The sequence below is a fragment of the Aulostomus chinensis genome, chromosome 23, assembly GCF_037954235.1.
Source record: "Aulostomus chinensis isolate RoL2024-O1b breed Wild chromosome 23, RoL_Achi_v1.0, whole genome shotgun sequence".
Classification (NCBI taxonomy): Eukaryota; Metazoa; Chordata; class Actinopteri; order Syngnathiformes; family Aulostomidae; genus Aulostomus; species Aulostomus chinensis.
The window spans coordinates 12,950,105-12,962,302 of NC_141342.1; the positions used below are offsets into that span (position 1 = coordinate 12,950,105).

A 12,198-nucleotide genomic window follows, 5' to 3' on the forward strand; every position below is an offset into this window, starting at 1 on the left:
AATTTTCATGTACCGTGCATGGGTACCTGCCAGCGAGTAGTTTCACTGGAGACATGACACTATTTGTGTAATCCGTCAGCAAAACTGAACACACGTGACAGAAAGGAATCAACCAACACGCTACAGCCAAATCAGCGTAATTTCAGCTCTTTGCGCGTTGCAAAAAGTGCCGCTAATGTGGGAGGAGCTAAGACACAAGGGGAGGAGTTGAGAAATCTACACCCAGAGAAGTGAGAAGTGAGAAGTATCTGGTGGTCGTAACGTCCTTCTGGTCTCTGACAGCAAACGTGATGTTTATTTTCATGGAATGTACTTTAAAGATGTGTAATCTGGATTAGAATCCTACTTAAATCCTCAATTGCCAATGTATCTTAAAACCACTGTTAGAGAAAAAGGAAAATAAACCTGTTTAGAGAAAGAAAATAAAGCTGCCTTTTGGACCCTGATGTGCTTCCGCAGCTTCATCCTCCCCCTGTTGCTTGAAGGAGGCATGCACAGGATGTGATTACTGATTGAAAAGCCACGGTTGTTTGCCTGTATGAGTAACTGGTGCGATTGGTGGTTTGACTTTAGCGTGCTGATGTCATGTCATGAGTCATTTCCGTATAAAATAACAAGAGATTCGTGAGTGACAGATCGTGTGTAGTGTACTGCAAGATGAGCGAAAAGCAGGAAGTAGAGTTCGTGCAACATTATGCAAGGATGATTTTCAGTATGAGTCTCTAATTTGAGTCTCTAACCAGCAGAGAGTGATTTGAATATGCACAGTGATAGACGTTCATTTTCTCTCACTATCACCTCTCCATGCAGGATTTTTGAAGCGTGTCAGATTCATGACAATTTAAAGTTACAATTGCACTTTCATGCACTAGCGGGTTGCAGTCGAAACTCTCATGATTGCTAGGGGTTTCATGTCTTAGGCTACGTTTCTTCAGGATCATCCAAATCTTTTAGATAACCCCACTTGTCTGGATCATGAAGGTTTCTACTCGGCTTTTTTCAATCGTGAACTCAGTTTGAACTGTTTTGATGTTAATATTCCTTTCTCTTTAGTTTGCTGGACCCGTGTTTGTTCCTGTTTTATTTTGACATTCACTCCTCCTCCTGTGCCTGCTGTTCTTCCTGTCCTTGTCTGTTTTTCCCACCCTTTTTAAGTGACTCACCTGTGTCTTGTAAATCAATCAGGCTTGATGAGTCTCAGCCGCGTTCCTCTCGCTTCTCATCCAATCAGCTCCTTTCTCTCCCTCAGGCTCCATCCTGTTCCTGCTTGTGTGATTGCTACAGTTTGTATTTTTTAGTTCAGGTTTCTGTGTCAGATCCTCAACTCAGTTTAGCTCGTTGTCTTGTTGGTGTGTTTTTTAAGCCTCTTAGTTTTAAAAGGGATGCCTACAGTAAGTTTGCCACAAATTTAAAACCGCTACAGAATATTTGAAGCTCCAAAAAGGTTCTAGAGTTCAACAGCGAAGCAAAATTTATTTAAAAAGCGACACAAGGCTGTAAACCTGATTAAAAAGGAGTACTTTGTTTCGTGATGAATCTAATCTTGGGTTTATGACCAGAGGCCTGTATTGAGAAGCAGGATTAGAGAGAGGTTCCACTCTGGATTTTCTGCACTACAAAGATGGCTGACTGTCCAGCGAAATATATATCGCCGTGGTAACCCATGTTAGAGAACTAACCTGCTCTGGAGAAGGCTGGGAGCTACGAGGCCATTTTCTATACAACTGGAACATTTAGGACTTAACACACAACTGCAGCTAAAACAATGACACCGATATTGACATCACCAATATTAGATATGCCATGACCTACACGACCTCGTTTCACGTCAATCACCGGTGACACTCAGCTCTTGATTAACAGTGATCAGTGCCATTAGCACGTTCCCAGCCTCAGCAATAGGTTGCAGAGAGTGTTACTTCTAGTCTGTATTGTGGATTTAAATTCCTCCTATATTTCATGGTTGAGAGTGCAAGTTGCAGCTCTCTGTGTAGGTGATTGGTCATCTATAGTAGCGCTGGCTCCACCCCTTTTATTTGAACACGCACACAACCAGGTGAGGAAACGCTTGCTTGACTGAGTGCCGCTGATCCCTGACTGCTGTTGTTTGGCTTTGTCAAACCTCATTAATTGAAGCTATGGCAGCCCAGGCCCCTGGTGTCGCTACCCACAACATAATTATGTCACTAATACTTCGGCTCATGACCCAACTTTGCGCGCAATTTCAAACAAAACTGTCACTTCTCGATCTCTCCTGATATCTCGCTATCATCCGCAACAGACACGCCGACCAGAACGAAAATGAAGACCCCCCCCCCCCCAAGTGAGCGCCGGTCCCAAGGAGAGAGCCCTGAACACGCACGCACGTTCTTCGACTTTTAACATATTGCAGGAGGTGAGTTTATCAGCAGCCGCTCTCGACGGCAGCGGTCCAGGATGACTCTCAGACTATGAAGTGAGAACACATTTATCCAGAAGAAAACTAAACTCTTATCATGTTTTATCATGTCATCATATCAAACCAATGAACAAATAATCTTGTAAAGCCTGAACAAAATAAGGTTTTGTTTTCTCTCTGCCAAGTGTCCTAGAAGCCCATTTGTCACATCCTCCTTATCTGGCTTTCAGTGGATTATATTTCAGAGAGGGATATTTTTCTCTTTTTTTTTTCTTTTTTGAGGAGGCATTAACAAAAAAAAAAGGATTTGATTGTATGAGGATTTCTTGGAAATGCGTCTGTCAAGGTTTGAGGAGGCGGCTTTGGGAAAGGGAAGAAAAAGAAGTGCGATTTATTTTCTGTATCATTATAAATGGACATGGGCAGCTTCGCTTTAGGCAACACTTCCTCCTGTCAGTGTGTGTGTGTGTGTGTGTGTGTGTGCACGTGCATCCAGTCCACTATTTGAAAGTGCTCCCAGGCCAATGCTTTAATTAGACAGGCTTTTAGTTGGCTTTGATAAGGGTTTATTATTATGCAACATGCAAAAGAAGTGCATCAGGACATAGTGTGCTCTAAAGAGAAAGACGACTCCAGCAGAGGAAGTCATGCAGAGTGAGAATAGTTTAATCGATGTCACACTGCCAAACCATTTCTCATCCTGGAAACCAGCTGAAATGGATCACAAATGTCCACCTTTCTCTTTTGGTCGCCGCATAAAGTCCCCAGCAACAAAATCCCCCTAGTACAATCCTGCTATTTGATCATGACAAATATCTAAAGAAACCGTTAGAATCCCGTCTTAACCTGCGTTTTCACTCGCTGTGATTGAAGTAAATTTCCATTGGAGAATTTGTCCGTGCGCAGTAACGCGTTAGTCCTCGAGTGTTGCCCTTCTGAGTCGATGATTGGGGTCCTTTCTTGGCTTAACCTCTAGCTCTCACTGGTCAATATTACTACAATTACCACCAAAGCATAAAATGTCAATAAATGATATTTTCAGAGGTCAAACTAGAATCTTATTACCTCAAGAGCCCATGCCAGCTAAAGTGATGGTTCCATCTGGAGTAAATTGTTATGACAGACATTAATAGTCATTGACTCGGGGTCATCTCGGAAATGTTGTGGACCGAATGGACTGTCAGCTTTGTTTTAACACTACCAAACTTGTTTCTGGGGAAAAATCAGCAATAATAGCGCTGAAGTAGCGATGGACAACAGGCTGTGGAACATTACTGTCATGTAATGAGTGACTCCCACGTGTACTCAAATGCACTGTGGAAATTGTCGCACCACGAAGAGCACATTTCGTCAGCCGTGCAAAGCTTGCGATTTCCCACCGTACTGGGATTTCCGCAAGTGCTTTTGCGTGGTAGAGGTTGCAACATATGTCTCAAATACACCTAAACACACACACACAGGTTGCAACAGGTGTGACACATATGGAAGTCAATGTGTTCTGCACAAGGTAGGTAAACTCACACATGCTCCGCACAATCACGCACCCCTTTGAAAACGTTAACCTTGTAGATTTACAATCTATTGACACACTGAAGCTGTTCCACAACCATGCGTCTCATGTGCAAAGCACACAGGCTCACGTGTCCTCATACGTGTCACTTTTTTTTTTTTTTTTATATGTGAAACTAACATGGTTTCTCTGTAAGAAGGAATGCATCATCATTTTCTTTCACTACGTTATGGATTTGCATCCTTTTGAAAACTGTACCTCAGAGTCTTTCAGCCGTTTAACAAAAATTGAGACGTTATGAATGTATGTCATGTTAAATGTTTGATAGTGGTCATTACAAACAGGCTCTTCGTACGTGTGTGTGTGTGTGTGTGTGTGTGTGTGTGTGTGAGAGAGGAAAACCCATTGATAACTCTAGTGAAAAGCCCAGGAATGAAGGTCACCAGTTTAGCAATTCTTATTGTTCCCTCTGAACCAGCACGGGAACACAAACACATGAATAATGCATCCACACATACAACATGCTCGGGACTGTTGAGCCAAAGAGCAGCACATTATTTCAGGGGCTGATTGACAGATGATAATGACACGTGGTAACTGAGGTTGTTTGATGTCACGCATCCCTTTGATGTTCAACTAAAAAAAGAACGACAAAACAGAAACAAACATGGCTGCACCACGACGGTGAAAGTCCTCGCTTTGCTTTCCCGAGTTAGTCAAACGCAATGACTGTGTAACTTTCAAAATGTAACCTACTGTAAGAATTATTTAACGATGTGCTTCCGTTCTCTCTTTCAAAAATGATTTTACACACATTTGCCAGCTATAGTTCTGTTTGTCTGTTGTCAGCAACAAATGTAGCTACGTCAAGTCCGTAGCTACTTTTCAGTGAACGTACGTTGTTCATGTAAAAGGGTGATAACATGGCATGAATGTGGTGTCAAATTTTCATTCCTCAGAGTTGCAGTCATGGACGTTTCCCCACGTCGTGGCTGTTTCTCCTGGTACCTCAGTGTGATTGATTTCTGTTGAACACAATGGATGTCTGACTGAAATATAACAGTAGGTTTTAGTCATTTTTTTGGATAAGTTCGGCACAGTTTGCAACAATAAAAGGATTCAAAGGTGGAAATCACCTGGAAAATGTTTAATAAAACCTCAGTAGTTTTACATATCAACTCTAAAATTGGTACACGTGGACAAGGAGCGTGTGAACAAGACAAATGGAAAGTTTGACCCATTTGGTAAATTGGATTTGACAAACTAGAATAAAAGTGGGGTGGCACAGTGGTTCAGTGGTCAGCACTGGCGCCTCACAGCAAGAAGGTTCCAGGTTCAAGTCCCGGCTCCAGCACGGGATCTTTCTGTGTGGAGTCTCCATGTTCTCCCTGTTCCTGTGTGGGTTCTCTCTGGTACTCCAGCTTCCTCCCACAGTCCAAAGACATCAAGAGGGGACGAGGCTGATTGATACTCTAAATTGACCGTGGGTGTGACTGTGAGTGTGAATGGTTGTCTGTCTCTATGTGTTGGTCCTGTGATGAACTGGTGACCTGTCCAGGGTGAACCCCTAATAGCCGCTGGGATAGACTTTAGCCCCCCCAAGACCCTTAATCAGGACGGAAGAAAATGGATGGATGGATGGAAAAAGTGTTATTTCAGCACCGACATTAATTGTACCATGCAACTTTCTAATTTAACTGAATACACATGATGATACAAGCGTCCTCTTCAACTGACGCCATCACTAAGGTGCTTACTCACAAACGGGGGAAATAAAGAAAGAAGCGGCTGTAGGAAGGGCTTGAATTCTGACTGTGTAGCTAAAGAATGTAAGAGCGTGTGTGTGTGGGTGTGGCTGTGGGTGTGTGGGTGTATAATTTCCACCGGCTGAAATGATTCCGTGACTCTTGTAGGCGCTCACACTCATCATGATTTCCCTCCTTTTGTTCTTTTTGTCACTCATTTTCTCTGTCGCTTTATCAACTTTGCAAAGGTTGTTCACCCCCCCACCCCCATCCCACAGTGTCCCACTTTATTATTCTGTTTTTTTTCTCTCCCTCTCTCCCACCCACTAAAAGGAGTGATGCATTGTAGGGTTGTCAACATGACTCCTTATTATGGGGCTAAGTAAGTGTAAAATTGACTTTCAGTCAGAATGTGACTGACTGACACCAATTGTGGTTCTCGTCTGCAGGGTTGCAGGACGAGCTCGTGTGAAAATGGCGAGCAAAAATGTGTTTTTCAAGTGAAGATCGAAAGTGCGAGAGGAGAATGTACTTTGACCCTGAAGGTTTCACGCTAAGAGAAGCGTGTTTAGCTTATTTCGTCACCATTGAATGCAGTTTGAACTTCAGGTCGACAAATAAATTTTGTTTTCTTTTTTTTTGTATAGTCATGTAAATCCACCAAAAACATAAATGTGTGTCTGAGCTAAAACAACATTGAATAATGCATGCTAGCTCAGCTGGAACAGGGCTGTCAACAAATATTAATAATTTCCTGCTGGATGTTCCGCCACGCACACCGATCGCTACCATGGTGGCTGAGAAAGGAGTCGAAGCAGAGAGAAGACCGTGAAGTTACTGTTTATTTTTTCCACATTTATATGAAGTTTTCAGTCACAAATAACATTAAATTTGATAATGAAATTCCCAAAGTACAAAAAAAAATTGGAAATTCACACCAAACATTTTCCATTCCGTTGCCGTTGTGTTCCCTACAGCCTCACGGCGGTAGATGTTTGGCTCATGAAGAGGGAGAGGACAGGCCGAGGTTTGCTAACAAGTAACACAGCTTTGAATACAGCTGGGGAGTTTTACATCACGGTTTTAAAAACATAAATCTATTTATAGGTAAGCAAATCATACGGCCACACCTGTCCAGATGGCTGTCTGACGAGGACTCCAGAGTCAACAGAGCCAGCGGACTCGCTGAAGTACGCCAGTAGGCATTCACACCACTGAGAGCCGCCGCCTCTCTGAAGATGCTCTTTTTATAACCCATCATGTCACTAACCTGTTGCCATTGAACCTGATCAGTTGTAAAAATGTTCCTCCAGCTGTTTAGTTTTAGCATCACTTACTTACTCACTTACAGCTTTGACTTTCTCATTGATGGCCCATCCGCCCATTTTCTTCAGCTTATCCTGTTAAGGGTCGCGGGGGGGCTGAAGGGCGAGAGGCCGGGTTCACCGTGGGTGGGTCCCCAGTCCATCTTAGGGCCAACACATAGACAGACAACCATTCACACTCACAGTCACACCTACAGTCAATTTAGAGTATCAATCAGCCTCGTCCCCTCTTGATGTCTTTGGACTGTGGGAGGAAGCTGGAGTACCAGAGAGAACCCACACAGGAACAGGGAGAACATGCAGACTCCACACAGAAAGATCCTGTGCCCGAGCTGGGACTCGAGCCCGGAACCTTCTTGCTGTGAGGCGACAGCGCTAACCACTGCACCACCATGCCACTGCTGCCCCTCATTGATGGCCATTTTGGCTTCATGTTGACAATTTTTTGTCGATAATGGACAATACCCAACACGCCTGCAGTAAGTCAAAGACTGGGAGGCTTTGACTTTCCCATCAGGTCATGATTGGCCGAGTGATAAAACAGCAGTTGATGTCATATGCGCTTTTTCTGAAAAGGTCAGCTGTTCTCAACTTTTGAAAACTCTCTGCTCGGCCCCAAAAGAAGAAAAAAAAATGGCTTGGCAGAGAGATTTTTAAAGGGCAGCCACATTGCAAATGGCATCTCGTTGTTGATGATGTAAAAATAAAAAAGGAGTGCACACACAGACATCGCGGTACACATTTAGAGTGATGTATGTCTGTATTAAAACGGAGAGAATGGGAAAAGACGCAGGGAGATGAGAGGGTGATAAAGAGATTCTTCACGCTAGACAGAGACACTGAAAGAAAGTTACCTCGTGTTGAAGAAGATAGGAAAAGGGGGGGATACAAATGAGTTCCAGGGAGTGAAAGAGAGGAAGGCAAAAAGAGACGGACAGAGTGGCAGAGAGATTGCAGATGTCACTTGGACAGATGGGCTGATATTTCCCCTCCCTGCCCTCGCTAATTCTGTCTCACTGCAACTGTACATACACACACACACTCATCTTTTAAAGTTTATATCTTTATTGAATCTCTCTTCTGTTTACTTGTGGCTTCAGTTCTCATCTATTGTCCTTCACCCCCGAACAAATTGTCTCCCTTTCATCGTTTCTGTCTATCACACACACAGGATGGATGTTATTATCTTAACTTAAACGTAATGAAGTTTAAAATCTTTGATTTCATCAATGTGGTCCTGTTGTGTTCTTTTTTTTGTTTTGTTTTTTACACAGAAGACCCAACTGCAGCAATGCACCACCAGTAGTGTGGTAGTGATTTGTCAACCTTTATAAACTGGATTTTTAGTCAATTAGGAGATTAAATGAATTCATTCAGTATTATGACTATAAAATTATTATTTTTGACCCCATGTGGTTCGATTATTGGACTTGGGCTGTAAACTGCAAGATGAAAAACATTTGGAGGCTGAGGATGGCGAATCTTTTCAGGAATGCTCCCCGCTTGCGTCTCCTGTAATCAGGACGTCATTTCCCCATCCTGCGAGCAAAGAAGCGCATCCAATAAGTCCGTTTGCAACATTTTATATTTGAAGTTGTGTTTCAGAGAGAGAGAGAGAGAGAGAGAGATCGATCAGCTGATGGCCTCGAGAAACTTTAATATGTTTATCAGTTGGAAATTAAAAGCAGAAGTGAGAGGGATCACAGCGTTACTTATTCTCGGGACGTTCCTGACCCAAGCCAACCTGCCAAAGAGGTTTCACGTGGTAATAAATCTCCATCGGCTTTTCACCAGGTCAGACATCTTGATAATAGCCGCCGTTCATGCGCTCAGAGGTGGTATTTCCCCTTCAGGACATCAGCTGATGAGGCCGTCCGTCAGTGGCGGCCCAGCACACATCAGCATTCAATCTCTGGTGTCTGGACCGCAGGACCAAATTCCCTGTGAGAGCACATGAGAAAATAAAGTTAATGAGGTATTTATGTGCAGCACTCCAACTGCACAGGGACCTTAAAATTGTTTCTAAAATGGAAGATATCATCTCATTGCTGCCTTCAAAGTTCTACAGATTAGTAAAAAAATGTCTGAAGTAATTAATGATGTTGGTGGAACTTGTGAAGTCCAGGCGAGTTTCAAGAGTTCCGCAATGTTTAACAAAGACACTGCCATCGTAAAAATCACACGTCGCAATCGAGGTGAATTCAGCTAGGACTTGTATACTCCTCCAAAAATACCAACAAAAAAAAAAAATCATCATAAAATCTTCCATTAAATGTAATTAAATTAAATTTCTCTTTATGCGCCTTTGAAGTTGTGCAGGCTGTGATCAAAAGCAGGGCTCCGAGCCGTATTCCTGCCACCAGGAGGAGGAGGAGGAGGAGGAGGAGGAGGAGGAATCTGGACTCGACAAACATTTTTACTGGAAGAAAAAAAAAAGTGCTTCTATATTTAAGTTTTATAACCCAAGAGGAAATCAAATGTGCTAAATACCTTTTTTGCATAATTAAAAAAAAAAAAATTGCACAACCATAACATTCACATGCTTGGATGCTTTCTTGATTTGCATGACTCTGCAGCTGTAGTGCATCATAAAACTGCAACACAAACTGCCATGTGCACTGGGATGTCCCACTATGGAAATATAATCAATAAGCTATGCTCAGTTTATTTTATTACTAAAAAAACCCAACAAAACAAACATCGGGGCCCCCCCCCGTTTAGTTTTAAAGTTATAGGGAATAAATGAGGTAGAATGAGTCCCCTGGGTGATGTCATTGGAGGAAGCTAAATCCTTGTTGTCTTAATTAAAGCTCAGTGAAAGAAAAAAGAGAAAAAGATGAAAATTAGCATGGCCCAAAGCTTCTCCGCACAACACCGGTGGGAAACTAAAGTTTTTAAAGCTAATAATTACGGTGATTGTACTTGTTACTTTTTTAATCGCAGGGCTTTCTGAGAATAAAACAGACCATTACAAATATAAGAGAGAGAAAGAGAGAGGGGGAGGATCCCACCTCGGATCGGCTACACGTGGTGAAGAGCTAAGTTAATTAGTGAAGGTAGTCATCCCTGTGCTACGCTAAAGCTGCAGCCGTGACCATGAAACACAGTGTGTGTGTGTGTGTGTGTGTGTGTTTGTGTTTGTGTGTGTGTGTGCGTGCGCGCGTGCATGCCTCATGGACAAATTTGTTCTAGCAGGAGCAACCATAGAGGTGCATTTATTGTCATTGCAAAAACAAACCAAGATCATTCGCGACGCAGTCATTCATGAAACTTGCAGTGTGAAGACGGTTTGACGCCATTAAGGTTGTTTTTTTTTCCCCCTTGTTAAAACAAAACACGCTGCTTGAAAAAGCAATTAAAGATTTGTTTTTGGGCTCCTGTGTGGGGAGGTATCACGCTCTACCCGTGCAGGTCTGGGTTCTCTCCAGATGTTGCGACTTCGTCCCAGAAACTTAAAAAAAAGCATGCTATCAGAGACACGAAGTAATCGGTAAGTGTGAGCTGGTCTAAAGGACACCAGACCAGGGTTCCGCTCGCCCACCTGGGACAGACTCCGGCTCCGCCCCCATCAGGTTACAGGTGATGGATGGACGGACACTGGAGAGTATCCAGAGAATGCGTAGCTCCTCTAAGGACAAAAATAACACTTAAGAGCTCGATCGTTCTATTGTTCTTGAAGTTTTTTGAGTCCAGGGTCTGCAATTGATTATTATTATTATTATATTATTATTTATCTTTCCACTGAATTTCATCACAATCTGTTCATTAGCAATGGAGATATCTGCGAAAGAAATATATTTAAACAAACAAAATGGATTCCTCTTGATTAGGAATCCGCTCCAAAAATGGCATCCCAGTTGGAAAATGTCTTGTCCTCCTGCCAGATTTTAAGAAAATCAAAATTTTTGAATAATTCAGCAAAGAGTAGGACAAGGAAGATAACACAGCACCTGCTTTGGGATAGTAAAATACACATTTAGTGAATCATCTCGTAAGGACAGACTATGCCTGCACAAATCTATAAACATAAATATATTTTAAACAGTTTAAACAAGACATCACTGCTACAGTAAAGTGCCAATTCTGCTATTTATTCCAGGATACAGCCTTAAACGACATGCAGACAGCTGAGTAAACTTGGATTCAAACTTTACAGGCACGTGTTATTAAGTGTTTACTCCGTCACTGCAATAAATACTCATAAACCTGCCGTACACAGCGAAGCCAGATACTCCAGACTCCTGATGAGAACTAAGATGACCCAACATGTTCCATTTCAGCTCAACTTCAGCGGCTCCCGCTTGCGGTTTCCAATTGATTTAAAATTGTATTGATCACTGTGAGGGCACAGTTTGGACCTGTGCCCAGCAAAAGATGACTCTGCAGAGTTCCTTTGGTCATTCCACAGCTAAAGCTCGGGGGGGGGGGGGGGGCGCTATTACTGACCTTCCCCTCAATGATATTTGGAGTCATTTCTCAGTTTCTCAGTGAAATATGCCTCCACTGTACGATTCGGACAGAAATGTGTGTCACTTTAAGCCTTTTTGCATGTTGGTCTCACCTGCACACACTTTACTGCAGCACTTGCTAACATGCATGCAAACGTATGTTTTCAGATTTTTAACCCACTGTATGAACACGCACATCCCGTGGCTCACACACATTCTTTGGGTGTGCCAAGTATTGTGTTTTCCTCTGTTGGCTGTTATGTGACAGTTAATTAAACCCTTCAGTAATGTCCTCTGCTGCTGCACCACAGACAGACATTACTCACTCCTATCTTCACAAAAATGCAGATCACACACACACACACACACACACACACACACACACACACACCAAGAGAGCTTCAGAGAAATCCTCTGCTCACACAATGATTTTATGCGCTGTAAAACAGCTACTTTCTGTCCTCAGAACATATTTAACCTCATTCCATCTGGAAGCTAAAACACACACACACACACACACACACACACACACAAACACACACACACACACACACACACACTCACCAATTCTCTCACCATGCTAATGCTAAGAGGACTTAGTCTGTGTGTTAAATATGAATATCATCATGTTTTTTCCCCCCTACAGACAGAGACAGAGTTTAAAGGCTTGAAGAATTTACTTAAGTATACATTTTTCTCTGTGTGTGTGTGTGTGTGTGTGTGTGTGTGTGTGTGTGTGTGTGTGTGTGTGTGTGTGTGTGTGTGTGTGTGT

At 42.7% G+C, this 12,198-nt stretch overlaps 1 long non-coding RNA gene across 1 annotated transcript; it reads left to right on the plus strand.

Annotated features, from left to right (window-relative positions):
- The first annotated feature begins 1,273 nt into the window (after window positions 1-1,273).
- LOC147239652 (uncharacterized) lies at window positions 1,274-9,344 on the plus strand. Its single transcript, XR_015111689.1, has 3 exons — window positions 1,274-1,391; window positions 2,282-2,395; window positions 9,290-9,344. It is a non-coding gene; the product is annotated as an uncharacterized LOC147239652 (long non-coding RNA).
- The last annotated feature ends 2,854 nt before the right edge of the window (window positions 9,345-12,198 follow it).